The 4,966-nt window shown below is 42.3% G+C and overlaps 1 pseudogene; it reads right to left on the bottom strand.

The window, feature by feature from the left end:
* Nucleotides 1-3,330: 3,330 nt before the first annotated feature.
* LOC104849838 lies at nt 3,331-4,780 on the bottom strand (annotated as a pseudogene).
* Nucleotides 4,781-4,966: the final 186 nt, after the last annotated feature.

The following is a 4,966-nucleotide window of genomic DNA, read 5'->3' as shown; positions in this document are numbered from 1 at the left end:
GTTGAGGAGGTTGTGAGTATCAAAAAGTCACTTGTGTGCTAACACTTCCCAAATAAGTAGAGCTGCAGAGGTTAAAAAAGAGGATTCTTATACATGATCGTCTAAAAACAAAAAGCCCTTCTAAAAGGTGTAATGGTGGGATAGCCCCTGATGTTGACTTTCTTTTACATTTGAGTTCACAAATTTTTAGTGTGATGCATTTTTAGGCTTGAGTATCAGGCCTGCCTTTGCTTATGATCCATCTACCTTTGATGAAACCAAGATGCCAGTCCAACAAGAGACATCCAGCCAAACGATGTAGTACATTAAGGCCCTCAAGACTGAGAGTTGAAATGAAAAAGGGGGAATTGTAACCAGCATAGCAAGACACAATTTTAAATAGAAAAAGTTGAATATTTCCTTATAAGAGTGGCTCTTGTATCTGCTGAACTCCAAAACAAAGTGAAAATACAATGGTGAAAACTTAGGCTGTACCACAAATGAAATGGTATTGTCACAAGCACTGAAAAGTCATTTGCTTTTAACCTAACATGGTTCGGTTCATTTTATGAACTCTAACTATTCTAGTTCTTTAGATTTCTAAAGGAAAAAAAATTCAGAAGTACCAGGGTGGAATATCTCACGAGTGCCTCTAAGCGATAATAGTATGAATAAATCTCAAGGCCCCTGAGACTGCAGCCAAGTAGGAGACTTTTCACTACAGAATCCATACCTACTCCTGTTGAGAAGATTCCTTTTACTTTAGAAACTGGAATGAAGATCACTAACACAATTTACACAAGAGTTATTTAAGTGACTTAAGGATGATTAGCTAGTACCCATGGTACATGAGATTAATGAGCTAAAGGGGGAAAAATTATCCCATGTTCTCTTCTGAGTTCAACTTCTGCTTCTTATGGAGGTATGATGGTGACTCCTTTTCCAAAAGAGTCAGATAATACACAAGGAAAAGGACTCTGAGATTTTTCTTTGATTTAATATTCTCTGAAAAGTTAAATTTTACATAACGGTAAGACTGTTCACTGAAAGAAAACTGACAAGTAACTGATTTAAGAGACATTCAAGAAAAATTTTACGGGAATATAATAAGAAATTTTGGCCTGATAACCCTCATGCTGTTGTATAGCAAAACATTAAAATTCATGCAACAGAGAAATTGGTAACATAAAGAATTTTTCTCCAGAATTCTTGGAAAAAAGAAAAACTTAAAATTCACTGTTTTCTACTTGCTTTCCTAATGTATTATTCTGGCTTATGGCTGACTTTCCCAAATTTTCCCAGCTATTCTGATGATAAATTATCCTTCAATAGAATACCAAGTAAACTTAAACAAAAGAAATCAATGTTTTTTGAACTTCTTTGGTCTGCTTGAAGAACAATCAACTGGATTACATAAAACTACTCCCACAACTAAAATAGCAGGTAGAATTGGACAGAAATTAGTTGTCATTAGTATACTTGCAATACGATAAAGCTTGTTCTGAAACCACAAGAGTTGGTGGGCCGGGGATTTAGCTCAGCGGTTCGGTGGCCTGCCTTGCAAGCACAAGGACCCAAGTTCAATCCCCGGTACCAAAAAAAAGAAAAAAAAAAAGAGTTGGTGAGAGACTGTATAAAAGCTGCTGGGTTCCCTAGAAAATGGACAGTATAGAAAATGTTGAGAGTATATAGAACTCACGCTTGAGTTATAAAAATAGACATGGTTCTCAGACAAAAAGCAAATGAGTATAAAAGAATTCTCCAAACATGAACTATTTTTAAAAGATATGTCCATATAAAACAATAAGATGTTATCTCAATTCCAAAGAGTAGTATGTTCAGCATCTTAAGAGAGGAGATGAACTGAAGACATAGATTAAGAACCTAAAACTGATCTGTCCTCTCTTCTGTTTGGCAGTGTACGCTGGTGGTCAGAGACTGCTTCTCTGATTAGTTGGTAGTGCTGGGTGGATGAATGAGAAAACCCAGGTTATGAAGTAATCTCTGGCAGTTGAACTTTTAGCTTCTACACTTGACGGTGTTGCATATGAGAAGTGATTGATTCTAGGTTTCTTTCCCCTAAATCAACCCTGCCATTCACAACTCATGCTCCATGCCCCATGGTTTCTATTGTGCCCTAAAACATCAGCCTAAACTAAATATGTAATAGAAAGTAACTGTGATCTTAAAATGAGAAAAGACCAGTAATTCATGCTCAGCACTCATAAATCACAAAGAAACACTGAATTAATGGACTGTGTCCTTTTAACTGCAAAGGAGATTCTGTGAGTTAAAGAAAGTCATGAGATGGGCTAGGGATTTAGCTCAGCGGTTTGGTGGCCTGCCTTGCAAGCGCAAAGACCCAAGTTCAATCCCTGGTACCAAAAAAAAAAAAAAAAAAAAAAAAAAAAAGAAAGTCATGAGACAAAGTCAAGAAGGTATGGTAGCAGCACGTTTCCATACCCGCCTGAATTTTTTAAGGACCATTTCACTCCTAATTCCTTTCAAACACAAAGGTCATCAGTTTGTTTGTTTTGTTTTTGTTTTTGTTTTTTTTCATATTGGGGATCGAACTTGGGTCCTTGCTCTTGCAAGGCAGGTGGCAGAACCACTGAGCTATATGCCTGGCCCAAGGTCATCAGTTTGAAGAAAATGAAATGGCTCTAATGTTAAAGAGTCCCAGAGAAAACTTGTAGTACATGAAATATACTTTATGTGGGCTAAAGGACAAGCTTCATAATCAGTTAAGATCAGAAGTGGCCCAAGGTCTTATGGTTTTAGCACTGTACAGCACAATATGGGCAGCCCTTTCTCCATCCAATCAACAACTCAGAATCATCCATGTCCAGTTCAAATGATTATTGAAGAGTAGCTTTCATCTTTGGTGCCACCTCATGAGTTATTCTTAGTTTTCAGTATCTGCAAAGAAGCAGAACAGTTGGTACCTTTGCCTTGTCTGTGAGTACAAATGCAGGGACTCTGATTGGTGCAACCATTGAGGCCAATTAAATTAATACCATAACACACAGGAGTGATGCATCCAATTCCCAGGTTCCAGATAATAGCAGCCATGCCCCACAGGAGCGGGATTACTCATCCCCATTGGTTAAGGCCTTAGGTTTGTTGTCCTCAGAGTGGAACAAAACACCGTTCCCATGGACAAGGAATTCCAGATGAGCCCATGGCCTACATTTGGATAGTGATTTCAAGTACCTGGTATGCTGGGTAACAGGACTGGCCAATGACCTTCACACTTGGAGAAGCTTTGATACTGGTAGCACAATTAAAAAACTTCTTAGGGCACTCTGGTTTTAGTCCCCTTTACTGAGTGAAGCAGCCAGAGAGCAATCAGATTTCAATCCTCAAGGTTAATTCTCTCCATAGTCTTCTTCCATCCAGGCTAGTTTTCCTTCCCATCCAGGGGTGGCATCATCATCATAGAAAAGCTCCTCTTTGACAGTGCCAAACTCAAGATCCAGTGCTTTGAAGAGATACCATTGATTCCCTTCCTGATCAATAGCTGCTTTAAAATCCTTCACTGTCACCTCCCCAACTTCTTTGGTATATTGACCATGAAGGGCGTAGGTCAGTGAAATAGAGCACTGTAGGGCAGGCGCTGCTGACAGCTGGAGAATTCTGAGTGAGGCAATTTTGAATGAGGTGGCCAAAACTCCCGGTATTCACTACCCGCCTGAGTTCTGGGTGACTTGCCCCGAACCTTGCTTTCCTGTTTCTTCTGTGTCTCCACGAGGTTCAGACACTCCATGAGGCTGGAGATGCCCTGCTCCAAGCTGTCGATGGTGTGGTGCAGAGGGTCATGGCCGCTGAAGCTGTTGAGAAGGGTTCTCAGGGCATCTCGGACAAGCTGCAGGTCGCTGGTCCCTGTGTGAGTGATGGAAGCAGCTCCTTTTCCTGCAGCTGGAATGAGAAAGCCATTGCTTTGAGAGTTGTAACTGCTGTAGTTGGTCACCTGCTGGCATCCAGGAGTTTCCGGAGTGCTTCTTCCAACTTGGCCTGGTGCTGCTGAAGGAGGAGATCCTTCTGCCCCAGCTCTTTTTTATATTCTCCCAAGATCCAGTTCCTCTCATCCAGCTTCCTCTGCAGACCCATTCTGGTTATGCAGCTCATCTTTGTCCATAGCTGACCTCAGTAGTTCTTGTTTGAGCTGAAGAACAGATGTGTCCTGCTGAGTCAATCTCTGCTGCAAGGCATCCTTGATCCCCTGTATACAATTTCTGACTTCTTGTTTACATTTCAGCAGTTCTTTCTTTAGGTCTCGATTTTCCTTCATGCTCTGATCCAGACAACTCTGGATTATAATCAGCTGTTCTTCGGGATTGACTCCGGGTTCACAGAGGGCCAGAGGCCTCTCCTGTTCATCTTCAGGTAAGGATCCACTGAGCAGCAAGACCTGCAGTACTGATACCATTTTCTTTGCCTCCTCCATTTCTTTTTCTAAATGTTCTTGCTGGTCCAACAGCTGTTCTTCCCATGAGGTCTCCAGATAGGTTCCAGGGCTCCCCGCTGCCAGTCTTGGGATAATGGAGAGTGTCTCTCCTCTGTTCTGTTCTCTATTCCTTCTGAGGGAATAACCACAAAATCTGCCTTCTCCTCTGCCTGGGTTATAATGGATTCTCTCTTTGCACTGTGGGTTGGACGGGGTGAAGTCAGGCCGTGAAGAAGCCTGAGAACGAATGTCTCATTCCCTTGATGGCCACAGTTCAGGAGCTTTGGTTGGAATGACCTCAATCAATACTCTGTTCTCTTCCTTCTTAGAACATTTGACTTGCGTCCCTCCCATGGGCTCCTTTTGGCTCCGGCCTCAGCAAGCCTGCTTCCCTGGGTGAAGTGGGAGTCTGAGAGTCACATCGCTCCCGATTTAGGGCATGCCCCTACCCCGAGCGCCGAGCCAAAGCTGGGGATGCTCCCGGGTGCCAAGCGCCCTGTCCCAGCAGCTCAGACTCTGCGGCAGCCAGGCCTCGGCGGA

Source organism: Fukomys damarensis, unplaced genomic scaffold (genome assembly GCF_012274545.1).
Source record: "Fukomys damarensis isolate Sample0158 unplaced genomic scaffold, DMR_v1.0_HiC HiC_scaffold_39, whole genome shotgun sequence".
Lineage (NCBI taxonomy): Eukaryota > Metazoa > Chordata > Mammalia > Rodentia > Bathyergidae > Fukomys > Fukomys damarensis.
Note: the sequence above shows the minus strand (reverse complement) of the source record. Positions and strands in the feature narration are given on the sequence as shown.